Raw genomic sequence first — 12,207 nt, forward strand, 5'->3', positions numbered from 1 at the left:
GCACACTTTGAGAGTAGCTGGTTTAGACTATACCTATACCATCGAGGAAATTGATTCCTGGGTCGTTGACCTACGTCATTTGGTCGGATTCATGCCATGGTCGGATCATGTCAATTCAATGTTAATTGTGATCTGTCGGCTGGATTTGATGTAACCCGATCAAACTGCGTAGATCCCCCATCTGCCTAGGAATCAACTTCTCTGACAATAATAGATCTCTAGGCTGTTGTTGCCTGTTACAACTGTCCCGTTTGTGGATTTTCTATTTGATTTTATGACTAAAACTCGCAAAGAGGAAATTTAGCGCGGACAGAATTACACAAATACGATCGTGATCGTTACAAAAGCTTGAAACTTTCTTTTACATATTATTACGACAAATTCAAAACACAATGTAAATCAGTTTTATTTTTTGTTAATACAACATTTTAGATAGCTTTGGCAATATTAACTTTATTTTGCCTTTGTTTATGTAAAATTCTGATTATGACCTGATTCGAAAAAAGTACAAATTAAGGGTGAAGAAAGATAGAGAGAGCTAACATAATACGTCTCTCGTCTTTCTCTCCTCTCTCTTTCTGGTCTTGCTCTCGTCGTTGGTGCACCTTTGTATTTTAAATGCGTAAGAGCCTTTCAGATGCCTTCGTGGTCAACTGACTTAGATTGGTCTACATACGACATATATGGCTGTAGATTTCATGTGTTCAATTACCGAGTTAGTACAACGTGGGCTAATGCACTTCATTCCTGCATGAGGTGAACACGTAAAAAGTCAGCTGCGTGCGAATTGGCTATCTGTTTCACTGTGTCCCACATGGCAGTAGTTTGAGTAAAAAAGAGAGATGCTTCTGTGTACTACTCAATGCTCATACTTGGGCTGTGTATTACTTCTGAACCAGAGGAGAGGAGAAGCAGGAGTCCTAGTTACAACGAAACCGGCCACCATCAGCGAAACCGGTGCCGTATTATCATGTGCAACAACCGCATATAACCTGAGCGTTTCATTTGACCAGATGTCGTAACTGCTCACGGAAACTAATAAAATCACGGTTTTCTTTACGATGCCCATTTACATTTTATTGAGGACCACATGCGGCCCAACAACGCAACAATCATTAACTTATTTTGTACAATACAGTTTTATCATAAAAAGTACAATAATTAATAATTAAATTGTATATACCTTACTAGTTGATCCGGCAACGTTATTTTGCCTTGTACGTTATCCGTTTGAAGTGGCCTAGAAACTTTGGAATTTCGCTCTACTACGATTATCAACAAAAGTAGTAAAATTATAAAGTAGTATAATATGTCATTAAATAATTTTCTAATTAACTTTTATTTGCTGTGTGTTTAAATTTAAATTATTGATAATTTGTTAATATTAATATTTAAACTGTAGAGGCCAAACAATGAATTTAAGGAAATGCATACAATTTTTAGGAATCTCTATTAAACGTTACCTTCACGCTTGTTCAAATTATGCAATTAAATGGTTTAAATATTATATAATAGACAAATCAATATTTATTATTTATTTATCGTATTCTTCAATGTTAACCCAAAGGTTACAAGATTATTAGGCGTAACGGTAAAAATTGCTTGTTAAGTTCAAAATTTGCTCGCTTTGTTTCTTTAAGTACACAGACTTTTACTTTTTCATTGTGTATATTTACAATAAAATTCGTCATTCATAATTATTAGTGTATTTGGCTTGAAAAATTGGTAACGTATTCGTAACATTATCAAATGATAAAAATACAGAATATTACTAAAACAAAGGTGATAACACTTTAGGGTGTGTATGAGTACCTTATGTGAAGCTAGCAGCCCTGAAAGAGCTTTTACAAATCACAAAAAGCATTTTTAGCGCTGCTACTTTCGCAGTGAACTCTATATGAGGGCTACATACCCTAAAGTATTATCACTTTGTTTTGATACACCCTGTAAATGCGCTGTTAGAATTTTATTACAACTAGCTAAAAGCCGAGCTTTGTGAAAGCTCGCGTCGTCACACCTTGACTGACTGATGATGGCACATCTACATATAAAAAACCTTGACTGAGTGATGATAACACATCTACATATAAATAAAAATTAGTATGTTAAAGCACAAATCAATAGGCCTGGTAGTTTTTCCGTTAAGTCTACCACAAAATTTACAGGTTGTGGGATATACTAGGTCTCGCTTAGCTCGAACTGATTATCTTCTGATAACGTTACGAATTCGTAGCTGACAACTGTTTCTACTATGTTTACAGATTATCCGTCTGCTAGACTCCACATCTGCCGTCATAAGAAAAAAGGCCGCTAAGTGATATTCGCGATTTTCAGGTTTTGAGTCCACTGAACTAAGTTCAGTTTGAGTCCTCAAAACCTGAAAATACGCGAATATCACTTAGCGGCCTTTTTTCTTATGACGGCAGACATTTTGTGGTAACGATAAGCGATGTGCCAATTACAGTCAATACTCGACAGTTTACGCATATAGCGTGCGTAGTGCGTATTGTTGTTCAATGTCATATTATATCTTTACGCATAACGACCTAATTTTATTTGTAATCGTTACAAGTATTATATAAGTCATAACTCATAAGTGTACCAATAAATAATGGTATGGCTTGCTTTACCAATACTATAATTATTATTTATTATAGTTATTAAGAAACGCAAAACATAGTAAAAGATGAAGTAAGTACAAAATACAGATACATTCTTACAAATATAATTACTTATTAGAATTCTTGACACCTGAACCAAGGAAGAATAATCGAGTATTCTGCTTTTGCCCTATTTTTACCAGCTTGTATTTTTAATTTTACACAACATAATAATAATTTATTTATAGCAAATTTATTAAAAATGCAATTATTATTTTTGTTTGCTTTTTATACAGCTTCCAAAAAGGAGGAGGTTTTTCATTTCGACCGTATATGTTATGTTTTTTTTACTAATATTGTTAGATACTTGGCAGTGACTGTGTAATATCTATTATCTATCCAGTGCCTCGATAGAAAACAACTAATATAACTTCAATTTCATTGCTTATAGTGTGAATTTATTATGGAGTTGCAATATACCTGTCACCTACTTTGTTTACCATTGTTGTATTATGCAAAATACTGCAAATGACAGGTTAATCTTTATGGTCTGTATAGCATGTGGCAAACTGAAGTCATAGCAGGCCAACGAGTCGGTCAGTTCTTTACTTCATCATGTTGGAGGTTTAGATTTTAACACACAGATTTCAAATCTGAAGTTTCAACATATTAAGTGCAATAATAAAGTTATGATTCTTAACTGCTTGCATTCTACATATTATAATATTATTAGATTAACTGGTTTAAAAGTAGAATTAATAAAACACGTTTAAAAAAATATTTGCGTATGGAGTTGTAAATAAAAGGCAGAGTAAAAAAATACAGAGTTTTTATAAGCTACGGAACCCTAAAAATATACCAGCAATAACGTTTTTGCATGTCACTTTAATTCTATTAACGTGACTACATAAATAATATAATATGCTTTGCAAATCTAATGTCTGTCCCACTTATCATCTGTTTCCTAGTGTCGTCATGTGCTGACAAGACTGTATCTGCTGACTAATGCTTATACTACTTCTACTACTAATTCTTATGCTAGGTACTTCAAATAATTTTGAATTCTGATATTGTGGGAACATAATTTTGATATGCAAATATTTAAATATTATATTCTTCGTTTAAATTATAAGGCTTCAGTTTATAAGGTCCTCTCAATCTACTGATTAGAAGGAATTGACAAGATGTGATTGGTTAATGAGACGTCAGATTGCACTAGCCAGTATACTGGGAATATTAATGGAACGCGCACTTACTCTCAATCTACTGATTAAAAGGAATTGACAGGACGTGATTGGTTAATGAAATGTCAGGTAGCACTGCTCAGTACACTGGGACCAGTAACGGAACGCGCCCGTACAACTTTAACGCTAATATAATTACATCTTAATTATTGTGTGCTGTGTAAATTAAACAAAGAAATAGGTATCAAAATTATATAATGATGTTAGCGGGGTCTGTGTGGTTATGAAATTACAATAATTAATAATGATGAGGTTTAAAATAATTGGTTGCTGTAATTGCGGAGCCGGCCTTGATGATAATTAACATGGAAAAGAAATGCAATTAAATGTGTATAAACATGAAACACCTAATTACAGTGTTGTATCTCAGTCTGAGTGTAAGTGCAACCCAGATGTTGGACGTCAGTTATGTTGTAAGTTAGATAACAGGGTTTATATTGATTATGACATAAAATCCATAAGTACCTGTTATATTTTTATGCAGACTCTTCATTAAATTTTATTCAAATAATCATTAAAAGTCTGGCGTCGGCTGTTACACTCTTAAAGTTATAATGGGCATAACTCATAATAATTAATTGCACTTGTCACATTTAAAATCAAAATTTGAACGTGAACATGAACTTCATTGCTTAAAGTCACAGTATTGACGTTTGAACTATTTAAAAAAAGTCAATTTATAAAGTGTAAACGTCAAAATATTGACATCACAACTTTTCAAATCGTGTTTTAAAATTTTAAACATCAAAATGATTGTGAACATAAGTGCCATAAACAATGAAGTTCATGTTCATTGTTCATCAAAGTTACATAATATTAAGGGAACCGGTAGAAATCATTTTAAACAGTTAGTATGTTTGTTTTTGTCATTTAGGGTAAAACGGTTACAGTTGCAGGTAAACAGTAAGTCCAGTAGCTCTACCATGAGTTTAAAGCTATAGTATTTATCGATACTCGATACCGATTACGTAAATATTTAGTATGGCGATTTTAGTTCCGCTAGTAACCGCTAGAGGCGCTGTAAAATTGGCCATACTAAAAATTTACGGTAGTCGGTATCGAGTATCGATAAATACTATAGCTTTAAACTCATGGTAGAGCTACTGACTCCTAATTATTTTTCACATAATTTTTTCCAAATTTACAAACATGATGATTATCACTTTAACAAGATTGTCACTGTTCTCGCGAGTCAAACCATGGTTCCTTAGCCAAAGCAAGGTTATATAGTTTTTAATAATACGAATAAAAAATATTCACACTTTATATGGGTAGCAACCCTACGTATAGGAAGATGCCAAAAGTCTCGTCATAGAAAAGACATCAACGCCTCGATGTGGTAAAAAGTTTGAAACAACACTACACTGCTGCTATTTAATAAGCGATTATCTCCGCTTATAGAAATCTGCAACAGCCGAGGGGTTACAAGTTGAATACCAAAAACTTTTTGGATTTTAACCAATACGGCATTAATTTTGACGTGGGAGAGCCATGCTTCGGCACGAATGGGCCGGCTCGACCGGAGAAATACCACGTCCTCACAGAAAACCGGCGTGAAACAGCGCTTGCGCTGTGTTTCGCCGAGTGAGTGAGTTTACCGGAGGCCCAATCCCCTACCCTTTTCTCTTCTCTACCCTCCCCTATTTCCTTCCTCACCCTCCCCTGTAATTCCCTTCCCTACCCTCCCCTGTTACCCCTTAAAAGGCCGGCAACGCACCTGCAGCTCTTCTGATGCTGCGAGTGTCCATGGGCGACGGAAGTTGCTTTCCATCAGGTGACCCGTTTGCTCGTTTGCCCCCCTTATTTCATAAAAAAAAATCCTTATTCAATTAAACAATTTAAATACATTGTTGATTTAATATAGATCTATATGGCCCATTGCAGCATATGATTTAAATTAATATTTTCGAAGATGTTACATATTTAAAAACTGCGAGACGTAGCTTTTGCGGCGGCACCGACCAATGCGGGCCATTAGGTAGTAGCTGCGGCTAATCTATACATATAAATAAAATTGGAGTGTCTGTTTGTAATATTAAAATAACCGTTTTTTACTACATGCATATGAATATTTAGACGGTACTTACACCAAAATAACAATTTTTAGAATTTTTGTCTGTCTGTATGTCTGTCTGTTTGTTCCGGCTAATCTCCGAAATGGCTGGACCGATTTTAACGGGACTTTTATTGGCAGATAGCTGATGTAATAAGGAGTAACTTAGGCTACTTTTTAACCGACTTCCAAAAAGGACACACAAGGAGGACATATTTTTACTTTTTTATTTTTTTACATTTTGTTCACGCGGACGAAGTCGCGGGTAACAGCTAGTAGTGAATATAAATCAAAACTGCTAAATCGATTTTAATCATTTTTTCAGTGGCTGCGAAGCCGAGGCGGGTCGCTAGGTATTATAATATATTATACTAGATGACGCCCGCAACTCCGTTGCGCCAAAACTCGTTTATCGCGCGGAAACCGCACATTTTTCCGGGACAAAAAGTATCCTATGTCCTTTCCAGGGACTCAAGGTATCTAAGCTACACTTGTTATTGCGTTACGAATATCGAGGGTCGTATAAAGGTTTTCCCGACCTTTTATTATTATGGTTTGATTGATCACACGTATCCTTATAATATTATCTATGGTCAAAACTACGAGGCAAGTTACAAAACTTGCCTCGCAAGGTGTACTCATTCAGGCTGATGAACATAATATAATTTTAAATTCTGTACATTTTCGGATAATTTAAATATGATATTAATCTTAATTTCACTTATTACAAAAAATAAGATGTGAAAATCAGAATTGCAACAGCTCATGCTCTGTAACTCTTGTTCTCGTTAAGAAAATTTTAAATGCGTCCAAAATGCGAACCGATTTTACGGACAAAAAGTATGAAATAATTATGTACACGTTTATTTTATTACAACTTTCACATCATAATATAAGTTTAGATAATGAAAAACTTGTGAATCTTTCTAATTTATGTCGTTATGTGTAGCAATTAGAGATAATTTCGAAACTCGGTTTTTTTTTAATATATCGGTACTCACCGGTCGTTTCGTTGGTGGTGCTTATGAGTATCCAATAATGTTAGTTAGAGATCCGAACAGAGCCACATGTTGGCGTTTGCACCGAAAGCGAGAGTGTTCGCGGGCGTGAGCGAGGCGCGTAGTCGCGGTACTGCGGACGCCGCGCCGACTCCTACTCCACACTCTACGTCTTTGAAAACTGTCAGACTGCATGAGAAATGGCCTTTGTCTGCGACAGAATCGGAAAACTAGACATTATTTTTGGTACCATTCTGTCATTATGACTATTCTTTCGTAGACATGTGACATTACTTCTAGCTCTGTGGTGCTGATTTTTCTCTCCTTTGAAAAATGTTACTGGGTCACTCAATCTAATATATTAAATTCTCGTGTCACAGTGTTTGTGCGCGAACGCCTCTAAAACGGCTCAACCGGTTTTAATGAAATTTTGTACGTACATTCGTTAGGCCTGAGAATAGGGTTTTATCTATTTTTTTTAAAAGTGAAACGAAGTTCGCGGGGTCAGCTATAGTTAGGGCTGCCATCGTCAAAATGACTGACCATAGACCTAAACCTCTAAAACCCCGGACTTTTGGGTTAAATTCTATAAATAAACCCGTGGTTAAAGTTAACTGCCCCTCGATTATGGGTGAGGGGGAGGGGATCCAGTGTTTATGGAGTATTACCCAAGGCTGTGGTGTGGGGACAAAAATATCATGTCTATAGGAGTGAGTATTACATAAGGTGGTTAATGAATTTCAGTTCATTTACATTTTTTTAAACTTTCAAAATGACAAACAAAATTTTGTTACAATTTTGTTTTAATGTCGTTTAAGTTTACTGTTATTCAATAAAAATAATATTGTGAATAATAATACTAATGGCAATTAGGTCTAGTTTTTCTGTTGCAGTAATTGCGGTTTCCTTGTAGCAAATATTTTCGCCCTAAAATATGAATATATCTTATTTTTTTACTCCCGATGAAAATGTGCCGTCATAATTAGATGAGTATTATCATCGCTTATCCATTCGTGGCATCGTAGTTCCTAAATGCATAAACATATTTTCATAGTCTTTTGTTTAGCTGTAACATGATCGAGTGATCTCAGCCATACCTTGATCAGAGTAGACATCTTGCTCAATGAAATTTCGAGAAAGTCTTAAATCTATATAAGTTAACTTCTCTTGTTTTATTTATTATCTGCTTCTATTTAACACATGTAGTGATCGTTGATATAATTTAATATTTATTGCCTGCGAACATACATAATTACCAACGCTGAACGCAAACATGCGAATAGAAAATAAAGTGTTCAGTGTTCATATTAGGTACATTAGATGCAATTTGTTAATGATTTACCATGTGCCCGGAACTTCCTGCGTAGTTAGTAAGGAGGTAGAAAGTGGCGTAATGCTGTGTTGATGTTGATCTGCTGAGTATAAAACAGATTTGTATCAGGGAGGTTGCGTGAGAACGCGCCTATGATATCTCTTCACGCTCGTAAATTTCAACAACAATTTTAATAGCGTTAAAATTTTTTGGAACCGACATTTAATTATTTTCAATGAGTGTTCTTTTTCAGGTTTGTGTCTTGGATTGATGGTTGGTGCTTGTTTCCGAATGTAAGATGTTATCGTGATGAAAGGAAATCCCAATAATTTTGCTGGTATAAAATGTAGCTTATGTTCGTCCCTATAGGCTCCTCCATATTTGTGCCGAATTCGCCAAAATTTGTTCATTACTTTTAGGGTCCATTTTAACCCATCAAGCCATAAGCTCACCGGTGAACGAGACACAATAGAATAACAATAGATTGCCAAGAATCCACGATCGAAGGATTAAGCAAACAAACAGTAAAATCTTGCCTCTTTTACTAACAACCCTTTTATTAAAAATATCTCCAAAATTCATTATTTCTACCTTGTCTGCCAAGCCACTTTTATATCGTATCAGACAAGGATAAAACATTGTATAACTAAAGTATCTATGTATACATTACACAGTAAGAATCTCTTTATGAGTATAGAACAAGTATAGATAACTTTAATTAAGATAAGTTTATAATAAGTGTTGATAAGATTAGATGAAGTTATTATGTAAGCACTAAGCAGGCAACATAAAGGTAGAGTTTTCCCGCGCGAACGATGGACGCCATCATAAGCGGGCTGATTGGACTTTCGTAACAGCCCAGAGGTCGCACTTCCTACTGCGATGTAAGAAAACTAATTTCCTACCAATATAGCATCGATTGATGTGAGAGTATTGGTTTTATTTATAGAATTACTAGCTGTCCCGGCAAACGTTTCTTTGCTGTATACTCGTAAAGTACTAGCTGTTGCCCGTTAGCATAGTAGATCACATCACAAGTATTATTTATTGTACAAAAATATTCAATGTACAGAATTGATTTTCCTACGATTTTATTATATATAGATGTTCCCCGCTGCTTCGCTTGCGTAATTTAGGAATTTCACGCAACCGTACATTTTCCCGCAAAAATAGCCTATGTCCCTTCACGTGGTCTATTCTTCATGTTTGCCAAAAAACATAAAAATTGCTTCAGTAGTTCTTAAGATAATAAGCAATTTCATATAATTTCCCCCGTTTTTTCCACATTTTCCTCTATTTCTTCGCTCCTATTAGTTTTAGCATAATAAAATATAGCCCATAGCCTTCCTCGATAAATGGGCTATCCAACAGTAAAAGAATTTTTCAAATCGGTCCAATAGTTCCTGGGATTAGCGCGTTCAAACAAAAAAACTCTGCAGAATTATAATATTAGTATAGATTTCGCCCGTATTATTTTATTGAAGTGACTAAATAAGTATGTCACCATGGCAACGTCCATCGCTATCCCGTCGCACAAACAATGGTCGTCGTCAGTCTCGAGTTGTAATAATTTACTATTATTTATTCAACAAAATGCACTTATCAATACAAAAAGTGCCCAGTAGCCGATTCTCAGACCCACTGATTATGCATATAAAATTTGGTTAAAATCAGTAAAGCTGTTTCGGAGGAGTACGCGGCCTAACATTGTGACACGAGAATTTTATATATAAGATGGATAAGTTTGCTCTACTTATGCTACTTTATAAGTATGAATAAACATGTACTTTTAGTCAGGTTACGGTGGGGACTGGGGCCAAATGGCATGTCATTTCGATTTTGGCAGTTTATAGTTCTTATGGGACTCTCAATTGTTATCAAGAGACTATCCTGTCCCATATAATATGATTTAGAGCACAAAATTGTTTAACGCTAGAATTTTTTTAACGCTAGAAAAAGCTACGGAGACAGTGCGTTTTACTGGGTTTAAAACTATCGTATATCCTTTTTTCAGTTGTTCGCTCCTAGTTTTAGCGCTTATTTGATGCAAGCGAATTTTTCCTCTTCATTACAATAATTTATAGTGTATATAGATAATACCGGGTTACCTCTTAAAAAAAGGGTAGTACTGAGAGAGCTTTTTTTTTTTTTGTTGACGCAGGGGAAATCAGTACTGAGAGAGCTATGTTGTCTGCAGTAGCAGTAAACGTCATGAAAAACCATAATGAGTGGTCAAAAATGAATGTGCCGAGAATTTTGACGTTCTATTTCGGTAGGATCCTTTCTCTGAAAAGACCTGAGATGCGCACCGTTTAAGAAAAACTCAAGCCAGTTAATGAGGCGAAACGCATTTAAGTTGTATGTTATATGAAGTGGAGTACATAATTTTCTAGTTACATCTTGTGGCATACATTTAGGTGTTGCGTTGTTCTGCAAGTCGCTGGGGAGGTTTTTTATTACATTCGTACATGTTAATCTCATGTTATGTGGATGAAGCTGGTTTTAACGTAATCTGGTTTTAGCTAAAGATAGTATTGCACAAAGCTAGACGTAATGTTTTTCTAGAAGTTTCATGCTTCGGAGATTACGAAAATTTTTAGGGTTCCGTGAGTTAAAGGGGAAAAAACTGTTATAATAATATTTTGTTGTCTGTCTGTCCGTCTGTCCGTACCTCTGTTTGCCAGCTATATTTCGGTAACTCGTGGAGATTTCAACTTTTATCCGTGTGGCTAACAAAATTAACTCTAAGGGCCAGTTTCACCAGTTCCTGATAAGTGCCGGATAAGCTCTCTACAACTTATCTGATAGATAAAGTATGGAGAATCTGTCAAAAAAGTTGTGGATAGCCTATCCGGCATTTATCAGGAAGTGGCGAAACAGGCCATAAGCCTGTGTATTTGTCTGGTGGGCTGGTATCTTGTAAAGAACATCTACTGTCACTGAGTATACGTAACCACAGCTGAGCAACTACAAAACTCGACCTCGTATTTTCGATCTCCAGCTAGAAAGGTCAGGCGCCGCGTTACTTACCCACTTACAAGAATGGGTTTCCGGCGCGATGATGCTGCCGGAATCGGAGGCGTATGACTTGCAGATACTTTTGTCAGCACGGGATCAATTATTACGCAACGCCCACGTAAGAGGTTTTGGAAATATAGTTTATTATTTTTATACGTCTGCCCCTCGCACTTAACTAGTAGTAGGTACTTTCCGCGTTTCGTAATAATTTAATTGTTTTCTCTCGCGGATGGGCATTTGGAGCGCGTTATAAGTGATTTACGAGAGCTAGATGCAGTTTCAAAAGAATTTGGTCCTTAATGTGTATTAAATTGGGTAGATCTGTATCATTTTAGAGCATTTTAATTCGCTCGCTTTTTTTGTTTTTCTTTTTGCACTAGTTACTGCCATTTTCACTTGTGCGCTCGCAATAGATAGCTGCCGCAAAACGAAGACTCTTTAGCAAGGGCCAAGGACCAAGGTAGTAGTCAGGGTTCCCTAGAACAAATTTTGGTTCTGTAATCAACAAAACTTGGTTGACTACGGAACCCTAACCAGCTAACTTTTTTATTTAATGATTTATTGAGCAGAAGAAACATTTACAACACAGTAAGACGACACAAAGGATCTGCCTATTTCTAATAGAAATCTCTTCCAGCAGCCCTACGGAGAGAGATCGGATAAGGATAGCATATAGGACGTGTACAATCATGAATGTAATATTATGTACTTGTTGCAATAGAACTAATAAAATAATAGTAATAATAGTAATAGACTTTTTGTATATGGACAGGTTAATAGTTATATTATTTAAGGGGGCGACTAACCCTAAAGTGTCGATTTTGTAATTCATTTTTATACTTGAAAATAAGCCCCGAATTGTTTTATTTTCTAAAATTAGATACTACATTATATTTTCGAGAATTCGATCTGAGCAAAAACACGATATCTTAAAATTTTCTCGATAGTAAAAAATCACAAAGTTGCATCTAATTTTCACGAA

General features: G+C 35.5%; 2 protein-coding genes across 2 annotated transcripts in view; one reads left to right on the forward strand and one right to left on the reverse strand.

Annotated features, from left to right (window-relative positions):
- The window catches only part of LOC121727863, a 26,765-nt gene extending 19,720 nt beyond the window's left edge, over positions 1–7,045 (reverse strand). Inside the window, exon 1 of the mRNA XM_042115904.1 lies at positions 6,899–7,045. The gene's annotated coding sequence lies outside the window, so the exon portion shown is untranslated. The remainder of the gene's footprint in view (positions 1–6,898) is intronic.
- LOC121727862 (flotillin-2) overlaps positions 1–12,207 on the forward strand; it is a 235,204-nt gene that overhangs the window by 135,249 nt on the left and 87,748 nt on the right. The gene's annotated exons all lie outside the window — the stretch shown is intronic.

Source organism: Aricia agestis, chromosome 6 (genome assembly GCF_905147365.1).
Source record: "Aricia agestis chromosome 6, ilAriAges1.1, whole genome shotgun sequence".
Taxonomy (NCBI): domain Eukaryota; kingdom Metazoa; phylum Arthropoda; class Insecta; order Lepidoptera; family Lycaenidae; genus Aricia; species Aricia agestis.